Source organism: Zingiber officinale, chromosome 4A (assembly GCF_018446385.1).
Source record: "Zingiber officinale cultivar Zhangliang chromosome 4A, Zo_v1.1, whole genome shotgun sequence".
Taxonomy (NCBI): domain Eukaryota; kingdom Viridiplantae; phylum Streptophyta; class Magnoliopsida; order Zingiberales; family Zingiberaceae; genus Zingiber; species Zingiber officinale.
In genome coordinates, this window is record NC_055992.1 from 105839126 (window position 1) to 105851381 (window position 12256).

Sequence of the window (12256 nt, forward strand, 5' to 3'; positions counted from 1 at the left end):
CTCAAGGAGAAGGTCGGAGTTGGATTTGAGTGAGCTCAACTCCAGATAACTGGAGCATCACCCATGTAAAGATTACCAACTAGAGGCTGATCTGCCTTGTGGAAGGCACCTTGAAGCCTATGGAAGGCACCCTTAAAGCCCCATGGAAGGCACCTTCAAGCCTGTTGAAGGCACCTTCAATACCTGTTAGCCAAAAATAAAATTTTATTTTCGATGGATAAAACTTAATCTATTGATGACACCATGGATCTACTTGAAAGCACCTCTAAGCTACGGATATGTTTTTTAAGGGTTATAAAAAGATCCCTGGAGTTAGGAAATAAACAACAACTGAATTATAACTTCTGTAATCACTTTCTAGTCTTTTTTTAAGTTGTCAACATCTGTAAGAGGCAACTCCGTCTTCAACAAAGGAGATTTCTAATGGAGCTTCTTCAACGCCTTGGATTAACAACCACCTAGGTTATAACCAAGTAAAACTAGCCTTCTTACTATTTTCTTTAAAGTTGTTAATTTTATGAATTTTTATTATTGTTTAATTTAATTGTGCTAATCCAATCAAGTTAAAGATTGAGATAGGGTTTAAATTTTATTTTGTAGGAAATTCATCCTCCTCTTATCGGCGTCCACTGCATCAACAATTGGTATCAAGCACAACCACTTTAAAGGACTAATCATCGACTAAAGCAAATAAGATGATGACTGGACTAAGTATCTACTCGTAGAAGTTTGAGGGAGAGTTCACGATATGGAGGAATTTTACAAAACATATTTTAAAATACTTTTAATAATTAAATATGATTTTGTAGCCCCCAAGGACCAACAAGGAGAAGATAAAGAAGAGTACCTATGGACCAAGAAGTAGCAAGCAGACTTTATAGCGAACGGACGAGCTAAATTCCATCAACTAAGGGTGCTATCTCAGTAAGAAGTCAGCAGAATCAGTGCCTACGGATCAACAAAGGAACTTTGGGAGAAGTTATTGGAGCTACATGAAGGTACCTTTGAAGCAAAACTCGTAAAATGAGAATGCTCCAGAACCAACTAATGAGTCTCCGGCTGAAAGGAGACTTAGTAGTGCAATTGCACCCCAAATTGAAAGAGATGATCAACTGAGTCATGAATCTCGAGGAAAAGATAACAAAGCAAGATTCACTAAGGTACGCTTTAAATGCTTTTCCAAGAACACAAAAATGGACGTCCATAGTTGACTCCTATTACATTTCAAAAGATCTAGAGGTAATTTCGTTAGAAAGTTTATTTTTAACTTTTGAACTTCATGAATCTAGATGTGCAGAATTAACGAAGGAGCCAAGTCATAACATTGCCCTAAAAGTAAAAAACGGATGACCCAGACTCTGAAGCGTCAATCGACGAAGATGAAGCAACGTTAATGGTAAAAAAGTTTAGTAAATTTATTAAAGCTAATAAATTTAACAAGTCGCAGGTGAAAAAGTACTTTTAGAGCAAAAGGAAGGTTTGATGCTACAATTGCTAAGAGGAAGGGTACGTCAAAAATGACTGCCTAAAACTGAAGAAGAAGGAAACAACATGGGCAAAAGACCAACAAGATCAAAACACAAGACCTTGAAGGCAATATGAGGCGAATCATCATCATTAGAATTGGAACTAGAAGAATATGCCAGATTAGCCTCGATGGCAGACCACCAGAGGGACACTGAAAGTTTCTCAGAAATGAGCATCGACGAAGGGGGAGGTACAATAGAGGAAAGCATCAACGAAGGGGAGGATCTTCAGAAGAAAGTAATGACGAAGTGGGAGCATCAAATCACGAGGTAAGTGAGGTACATGCATTACCTCCTGAAAATTTATTTTAATTAATTAAATTACTTTCCAATAATATAGTAAAATTAGAAAAGGAAAATGCTAAGTTAAAATTAAACTTAACAAATCATGCCCTTTAGATATGTATGATAACTTCAAACTGAAAAATGTAAAACTAAAAGCATAAAATGATGCAGGCTAGAATTTGAATGATTTTCAAAAATCAAATTTTAAAATTAATTGGTACATTAGAAATCATAAGGGACAAATAAGGAAAATCCTTAGGAATTATGTACCATCAAAATTTCTAATAAATCTAGTAGAAAGAAATCTATATTATGCTCTGAAATCCTTTTTATATTAAATTCCCCATTTTATTGATTTATTAGGGTAGAAATTGTTTGATTTAGAAAAATATTTTTTGAATAACCTTATATTTGAATTTTCTAATTAAAATTTCTAGACTAATAGAACAGTAGAATTTCTATTGAGGGAATTTTTTTTTTGGAATTTTCTGATAAATAATAACACTTTTATTAATTATTTTCTAAAAAGATAATTTTTAATATTAAAAAATTAAGAAAATATAAATTTGAAAACTTTGATTTTTATGCCATTAAACAATTTATTTTACATATTCAGAAAAATTAGCAGAATTTTTAAAGTGAAAATATATTTTTAAAGATTTATTTTCAAAAATCAGGTTGCTCTACTAAAATAAATTATTTCTATTAGATTAAATAATATCTTTCTATAAAAAATTTTCTATTGATCTAACTTATTCTGTTTATGTTTGACAAAAAATTTTAGGATTTTTTGAAACTGAAATTTTTTTTTTAAATTATGTTTTCAAAATAAAAGATTGAATTAGTAAAAATAGAATATTTTTGAAAATTATCTCTAAAAAATATTAGCCTATTAGTAATTCCTATTATGTACCCGTAGATTTTATTTTTCAATTTTGTTAACTATTAATTTTATTTTTCTTATTTTTTTATGTGATCAAAGAAAGAGAAACAGATATAAGTTAGGGGGGAGGTAGGATATTTAATCCCTATACTAATTTACAAAATTATTGGTGTCATTGCAATTTCATTCTCTTATTTATTAAATTACATTTTGTTTTAACCCTAACTTCAACTTGGGTTAATGCACATAAAAAAGGGAGAGATTGTAAGTACCCCATGGTAGTTTTGATGTGGTATGTTGGAGCAATCCCAATGGTTCGTGGGACCATGTATTTTGGTGTTTGGGAAAAGGGTTTAAGTTAGGTTTACCCTTGTTATTTGATATGTGTATTTGAGTTGTGCAAGACTGCAGGTGACACATGTGGCTCAGGTTGACGGCTTCGGGTCCGGTGAAGGATGGAGCATCCGAGGGACCGTGGACAAGGCAGCGAGGACAAGGGCTGAGGGAAGCAACTTCGAGGCATACGCGAAGGATGACATTGGGGATGAGCCGCGGGCTTGGATGCATCCGAGGGACGAGAGCCAAAGGAAGTAAGCTTGAAGGCAAGAGGTCAAGGCTGCAAAAGAAGAGTCAAGTGAGTAATGAGGGTACGAGTGCATGAGAGATTGTACTCGGAGTAAAATCCTAGTTTTAGGGTTTACTGTAGCGGCTCTGTAGCAGTTACTATAGTGCACTGTAGCAGTCGACTGGTGATGGATCAGTCGACTGATGCACTGTAGCAGAGAGCCGTTGAGAGAGCCGTTGGGCTGGCACAAGTCGACTGGTGCCAATACCAGTCGACTGGTAACGGGCAAATCAGGTTCTGATTTGTTCCAAGCTCTATAAGAAGGAGCTTGGTATGGCCGGCCAAGGTGACGAAATTAGACTTGGTTAAAACCTAATTAGTAGTCACCAAAGTGCTCAAGGTTCTCGTGTCCAAGTGTTCTTGGTTGGAGTTGTGGTGAGGTTTCTCCACCCACAAGGAGGTTGAGCTAGCCGGAGTTTGTCGGGGACTAATCCACCGACGGATTGAGGGATCGTCCACCTTACGGACACGTCGTGGAGTAGGAGCAAGTTATCTCCGAACCACGTAAACGAACGTGTTAGCGGTTTGCATTTCCATTCTTGTATTTAGTGTTTAGCTTTCTATTTGTGTTTGTTTGTATTCCGCTGTGCTAACATCATAGGAAGCAAGGATTTGGGGGTGCCGTCTATCCAACCCCCCTTCAAGCCGGCCGCAAGATCCTCCAACAAGTGGTATCAGAGCGAGGCCGCTCTCCGTTGGACTAACCGCCAAGGAAGCACAAGATGACCAGCTTGATAGATCCGCCAAAGTTCGAAGGAGGAAGCTTATGGGACATCACCTTTTGGATGGTGAAGATGAAGAACTTCTTCGAGACGGATTGGGACACAATGATGGTGGTGGAAGAGCCATTTGAAGTCCCTAAAGACAAGAACGGGAAGAAGCTCCGACCACGACATTGGACGGAGGAGCAAACCACACGATCGGAGGCAAATTCAAAGGTAATATCAATATTGATTGAAATTTTACCTTCTAACGTGATAAGTCGTGTAGGTAAATATGAGAATGCCCATGAATTATGGAGCAAAGTGAAGAAATTTCCATGGGAGAAATTTTCGCCTACACAAGAAGAAGAAGAAAAATCCAAAGAAAGTGTTGAAGTGGTCCAAGAGGAGAAGAAAGACCAATCGGATGTGGAGCCCAAGGAGTTGAGCTTAGTAGCTCAAGAAGAGGAGGTAGAGCAAACGGAAGTTGAGTCACGCTCAACATCCGAGGAGGAGAAGGAAGATGAAGCATCCTCAACATCCTCAAGGGTTGAAGAAGAATCCAAGACGGATGAAGAAGAAGTCTTGGAGGTCAACCTAGTGAGCACCTCCACCGAAGCTAAGTTAAAGGACCACATTGTATGCTTCGGGTGCAATAAGAAGGGACACTACAAGAGTAGGTGTCCATTGGATAAGAAAAAGGTATCTCCTAAACTCAATCAAGTTATATTGAATACTAACATGGATTGTAGGAATAAAGAAGCCCAAAAGAAGGAGAAGAAATGTCACATAGTGTGCTTCACGTGTGGTGAGCGGGGTCATTACCACACCAAATGCCCAAAGAAGAAAGAAATCAAGAAGTTGGCGCATTTGAAGAAATGGGAGAAGAAGAGAAGCAAGAGTCAAGGGGGAGCTTCAAGGGTAAGGGAGGTATACCCTAACTTGAAGGTTAATTCAAATTTAAACTCCTCCATCCATGCTAGGAAAAATAATGTTAATCATTATATGCCCATGCAAAATTTTGGATTTAAATATCATGATAGGAATAGGGTAAATATCGATCATAACCCTAGGAGACCTATGCATGATAAACCTAGGAAAGTTAAATTCTCATTACCTAAGGATAAGAAGGTAATAGAGAACCAAGGCATTAATCCCAAGAAAGGGAGACATATGCCTATAAAGGGTAGGTCTAGGAATGTCCAAGGTGGACATGTTGACTTTAGGTTTAGGAACCTAGAAAGGGAGAATCAAGCTTTGAAGGCAAAGCTTGATGGTTTAGAGAAATTCCTTAAGAGATTCACTATTGGATCTAAGGGATTAAGTATGGTGTTGGGTAGCCAAAAATCCAACAATGATAGATCGGGTTTGAGATATCGATCTAATCCCTCCAAGGCCAAAAGGAGACCATGTGCTAGGTGGCACATGATAAGGGAAAGGGAGAGTCATCTAAAGCCAATGAGAAGAAATATGCTAGGGTTGCATATGATTATGGCAAGGATGATGTGTCCAAGGTGCACCACTGTGGTTTAGCCATAATGGAGAAAGCATCTAAGAAGATGGCTAAGGTTAAGAGCTCTAGGGGGAGCTCAAAGAGTCAAATTAGGACTCATGGCCAATGGATATCAGGTGGGTACTACTTGGGAGTCTAGAGAAGCCATGGAGTGTGCCAAATGGTTTGAAGACAGACTTGAGTCTCAAACCTAGGGATTTGGCACACATAGTTTGTGTTTCATGGAAGAAATATGACATTTGGGTTCATATAGCATGATAAATGGTTTTGGATGTATAGATGCCATATAAACCAATGCTAGGGATGCATTGTGGGTTGGTATGGGCAAATACATCAAGAAGAAGCCAAAACTAGGACTTTAGGTCAAGGTTCAATTGAACCATTTAGCTAGTTTTGGATTTTGTGTCAATCTTGGGATTGGTGATAGATACATTTTGTAATATATTTTTCCCAAGTAGACAAGGGTACAATAGACCTCTCCACAAAATTTGGGGATTTTTGGAGGTCTAGGAAATTTCTGGTGCATTTCTGAAGTTGGCCTGAAAAGGCTGCTTTTTTCAGAAATAGGGTACCAGTCGACTGGTACAGATACCAATCGACTGGTAGCAATATTTTTGAGCACAGAATGATTCTGTAAGCTCATTTTGATGAGGGCAGTCGACTGATACCGACACCAGTCGACTGGTAACAGTAGATTTCGACCACAGAATAGTTCTGTAAGGTTGTGTCGAAGGGGGCAGTTGACTGGCACTTAGGGCAGTCAACTGATACCAGTCTGAAATTGTTTTCAGCATTGGTTTGTGACCATATCAACTCGCTTAGATGTATGAGATCCAAGGGGGATTAATACATGAGTTTAGGGTCAATTTAGATGACAAGTTTTCAACAATTAGGATATTGTTGGAGAACTTTTTGGATGTTAGGCAAAGGGGGAGAAGTAAGGTTTAGTTGGGAAAATCTGAAAGTGCCTTTAAGTAGGGGGAGCCTTGGGATAGGTTCTTAAAAAGCCCTGTGGGAAAATCCTAGCTCATTGGGGAGCATAGGTGTAGGGGGAGCCTTGGGATAGGTTCCAATACATGATACATTGATTCGGCGGTTGCCAAGTGTGTAGCCTTGGCAATGTAAGTCCATTTGGCGGTGTAAGTCCAAGTGTGTAGCCTTGGCATCGTAAGTCCATGCGGCGGTATAAGTCCAAGTGTGTAGCCTTGGTAACGTAAGTCCATTTGTTTTAGCATATTGTTTTGCTATTTGTTTTCCCTAACTTAAACGTATTGCCAAACACCAAAAAGGGGGAGATTGTTGGAGCAATCCCAATGGTTCGTGGGACCATGTGTTTTGGTGTTTGGGCAAAGGGTTTAAGTTAGGTTTACCCTTGTTATTTGATATGTGTACTTGAGTTGTGCAGGACTGCAGGTGACACATGTGACTCAGGTTGACGGCTTCGGGTCCGGTGAAGGATGGAGCATCCGAGGGACCGTGGACAAGGCAGCGAGGACAAGGGCCGAGGGAAGCAACTTCGAGGCATACGCGAAGGATGGCATTGGGGACGAGCCGCGGGCTTGGATGCATCCGAGGGACGAGAGCCAAAGGAAGTAAGCTTGAAGGCAAGAGGTCAAGGCTACAAAAGAAGAGTCAAGTGAGTCGTGAGGGTACGAGTGCATGAGAGATTGTACTCGGAGTAAAATCCTAGTTTTAGGGTTTTACTATAGCGGCACCGTAGCAATTACTGTAGCGTACTGTAGCAGTTACTGTAGCGCACTGTAGCAGTCGACTGGTGATGGATCAGTCGACCGATGCACTGTAGCAGAGAGCCGTTGGGCTGGCACCAGTCGACTGGTGCCGATACCAATCGACTGGTAACGGGCAAATCAGGTTCTGATTTGTTCCAAGCTCTATAAGAAGGAGCTTGGTATGGTCGGCCAAGGCGACGAAATTAGACTTGGTTAAAGCCTAATTAGTAGTCACCAAAGTGCTCAAGGTTCTCTTGTGTCCAAGTGTTCTTGGTTGGAGTTGTGGTGAGGTTTCTCCACCCACAAGGAGGTTGAGCTAGCTGGAGTTTGCCGGGGACTAATCCACCGACGGATTGAGGGATCGTCTACCTTACGGACACGCCGTGGAGTAGGAGCAAGTTATCTCCGAACCACGTAAATGAACGTGTTAGCGGTTTGCATTTCCATTCTTGTATTTAGTGTTTAGTTTTCTATTTGTGTTTGTTTGTATTCCGCTGCGCTAACATCATAGGAAGTAAGGATTTGGGGGTGCCGTCTATCCAACCCCCCTTCAAGCCGGCCACAAGATCCTCCAACATGGTCAACCATGTTAAGTTAGGTCGTGTTTGTGTTTGATGCCTTGTGTCTAAGTGTGCATGAACTTAGAAGCATAAGAAGTCGAGTGGAAGATATGACGGATGATAAGGATAGCACGGGAATCAAGTCGATGAGCTTGGTACATCCGAAGGACGAGAAGCTGCGGAAGAGTACATCGGTGGACAAGAAGCACAAGCGCGGCATATCCGAGGACGGGAAGTCGAGGAGGAAGCCTGCTCGAGGAGAAGGTCGGAGTTGGGTTCGGGTGAGCTCAACTTCTAATAACCGGAGCATCACCCACGCGAAGAAGACCAACCGGAGGCTGATCTGCCCTATGGAAGGCGCCTCCAAGTCTATGGAAGGTGCCCTCAATGCCCCATGGAAGGCGCCTTCAAGCCTATTGAAGGTGCCTTCAATACCCGTTAGCCGAAGATAAAGTTTTATCTTCAGAAGATAAAACTTAATCTATTAAAAGTGCCATGGACCTACTTGAAGGTGCCTCCAAGCCACGAATAGATTTTTCTAAGGGCTATAAAAAAACTCCTAGAGTTAGGAAATAAACAACAACTGAATTGCAACTTCTGTAATAACTTCCTAGTCTTTTTCTAAACTATCAACACCTCTAAGAGGTTACTCCACCTTCAGCAAAGGAGATTTCTAGTGAAGCTTCTTTAATGTCTTGGATTAACAACCACCTAGGTTGTAACCAAGTAAATCTAGACTTCTTACTATTTTCTTAAAAGTTGTTAATTTTATACATTTTTATTATTATTTAATTTAATTGTGCTAATCCAATCAAGTTAAAGATCGAGATAGGGTTTGAATTTTATTTTGTAGGCAATTCATCCCCCTCTTGTCGGCATTCGGTGCACCAACGACTCAGCCACCTATTGTTGAGTAGATTTTGTATAGCAGAGTAGTCTTAGGATAGCAGACAGAGTTCTCATGTGATGATAATGAGATTTTTTTATTACCGTGGGAGATGGGTGTTCCTGAGTCACATCTTGTCCGAGAGGTGTTACTGAAGGAAGCACATCGTTATGGATTTATAATACATATGGGTGACACTCATATGTATAGGGATCTGAAATGTTCCTCTAGGTGAAACGACATGAAGAGAGACATTGCGGATTTCGTAACTTGATGCCTAGTATGTTAATAAGTGGAGGCTGAACATCATAAACTAGCAAGATTATTTCAGTAGATTTAGACACTGGAATGAAAATAGGAGTATGTTACGATAGACTTTGTTATGGGATTACCTAGAACACAGAAAGGATATGATGCAATTTGGGTAATCGTGGATCGATTAATCATATTTGCTCACTTTCTACTGATCCATAGGACAGACCCTTTTGGATTACTTAGCTGAGTTACATTGTAGAGAGATTATCAGACTTCATGGTATACCTCAAAATATCATAACAAATTGAAATATCAAAATAGCAGTAGTTGGGTGAGTTCATAACCCACATAATCATGACTATCTACCTAGAAGTGGATCATCATGTAGTTTATGAGGGAACCTTAATCCCGCACAGTTAGAAATTTGTTCATGATACTAGGATGGACTAATATATATGTGTGTTGCTTAGTTGTTACCCTTAAATTAGAATCTCTTTGTTTGAGTTGTAAATTTAAGTGTCAAATTTTTATTAGTGGGGGAGAATATTAAATAAGGCAACTAAATGATAAAAAAATAATATAGTTGATTGAGAAAGTACCTTAAGAAATTAATGGGAATTTATAGAATGTTTTTAGGATTTTAAATGAATCCTTTTATATATTACGGGGATAAATGAGATAAAAAGAAAGTCTATTTAGTCATCCCAATTAATTGAGGAGAAGTTTATTTATTAAAATCATTTAGTCATTTTTGAAAAACCCTATGAAACATCGCCACCCGACCATGAGATGCCTATGCTCCACTTCTGTTTGCCGCCGTAGCAACCACCGTGGGACTAGCCTGGACGCCGCTGATTACCCCCGAGCAACCGAAACGGACACCACCTGCTTTGCCCTCTTCACGTCTCTGCAGTAGCCACATCACCTCGATTCAACCGACGCCACTGATCGAGCACGCGCCACCAATTTGACCTAGTGTCGCCGCTATTTAAAGTCGTCGACCATCACCCAGCCACCCATCTGTGTGGTTTTCCCCCTGCTCTAACCATTGTAGCCAGCACAACCGGCTGGCCTGCGCCAAGTCTCGCCAACTGACGCCACACATGACCCGCCAACGCTTCCCCACGTGCTTGCGACCACAGTGGTCGGAGGTTCTGTTAGTCACTGTGCCACAACATATGTTCTCCCTACTCGGCCACCGTCAATTGGAGTTTGATCCGGCTAATTGGTTTGCCGGTAGTCCAGAGGTCGAAACTACTATTGATCCTATCAAACAACCGCTATTCCCACTTCCTTCACCCGTGATTGGACGCCGTTGTGAGCCATCATCGACCACTGAAAAAGTGAAGGTAATTGTGAGACATTAGTGTTCCTAATCAGGTTTAGGGTTTGTTTTTACGATATCTGATCTACGTTAGATCTATGGTGTTCATATGTATTATGTGATATAGGACTTTGATTCGAGATGAGCATCTCGACGTGGAATCAGTTGGAACGATCTATGATAAAGGTTAGTATTTTCTTGCTTCTTTACTACTTTAACTTTTGTGCATGAGTTATATTCAGATAGTTATTGTATTTACCTTGACTCTATTCATATTGTTGCTTGAGTTTGACCTTCTATTACTTGATCTTATATTTTGATCTACTTTGATATCTATGTAGTCTTCTTTAATTCCATGCATGTATTGTTTGAGTATTACCATAGTATGGTTACAAATTTATGCTTGGACATTTACATCATATAGTGATACCCTTAAGCTGGTAACCATATGTTAGTGATGCTATAGTATAGTTGTATACTTATATAAGTGCATATATGATTGCAAGACTATAATGACTTATACGGGATAGATATCTTACCCTAGTAGAGTGATAGGAGTATTCCACTAGGTTATTTTCTTTGGACTAACATCTAGGACTACTTGATTTGGATTCCATTATTTTATTATATGTATGATGATATCATGGAATTAGTTAAGATTGGTTGACTAGTATTTTGTGGATGTGATTATTTTTGTATACTTATGCCTATACATTAGTAACATTATACCGTACTATAGGATATCGAGTATCCTACTAGACTTTTGCTTGTTTTGTAGGCAAACATGCTTACATATTAGCAAGATTATATCATAGTATAGGATATTGAGTATCCTACTTGACCCTTGGTTGTTATTTAGGCTCATGCCTATATGCTAGTGAGGTTAAACCGTAGGGTAGCTTGAAGAGCATTATTCTTGGATGAATTGTTACTGCTTTATTTGTTATTATGGGCTGGTATATGTATATACCCTGTCTTCTTATGAGACCATCTGTGGACTGTGGTAGAGTGTTCTCTCATGGATAGTAGTCATTTATAAATCCTGTCTGCTCATGGGATCATCCGTGGTAGAGTGTTCTCTCATAGTCAGTGGCTGAGGTTCTAGATAGCTACCTCATCCCATCCGCCCATGGGACCATCTGTGGTAGAACATTCTCCTGCAGATAGTGACTATTTATATACCATGATCGTCCATGAAACCCATTCATGGTAGCATATTGTTGTGCATAGCCATTGCTTGCTATATCTTGATATATGTTAGTTGTATATTTGTTTGAGCAGGATCTGCATGTACTCACGATTTATTGGTCTTACCTGGTTGAGTAGGTTAGTATATGGTTATGTTGTTCTTTATGCTTCATTAGTGATTCTTTATATTGAATCTCTTACTTCTATAATAAATATTTCACCTGAGACTACATCATTTGCTCTCCTTATGTCTAGATTATACACTATCTTCTATTACCCGTAGAGTTATTTAGACTCACTTCCCTATTATATTTTCTTTCTTCAGTTAGCAGGTAGATGATATATATATGGAGTCACTTGGAGGATCCTACTTGCCAGTCCCACATCACATTGAGTTTTTGTTCCCACTATTGCTTTTACTTGTATTTTAGTTTTCCGAACATGTTCATATAATAAATAACTTGCCTGTGGATTTTTCTCTTGTTGGTCTTTGGTTTGGTTATGTGGTTTGTTGTGTTAAGCTGGGCCGACTCGCAATCTAGTCAGTTTATATTGCATGGTTGTTTTTGCACCAACCATGTGGGCTGAGTAGTAGTATCTTCTGTTATGCTTATTTCCAACTGTATGAGATGTATTATGTTTTGTTTCCAGCCATGTGGGCTATAATTTTTATACTTGTACAATCTTGTAGCATTGTATACATGTTTTATACATTGCCATAAGGGGGAGATGTTGTTCGTTTGTCAAGCAGGGACTCCTTTGGAGCGTGACACTATTTAC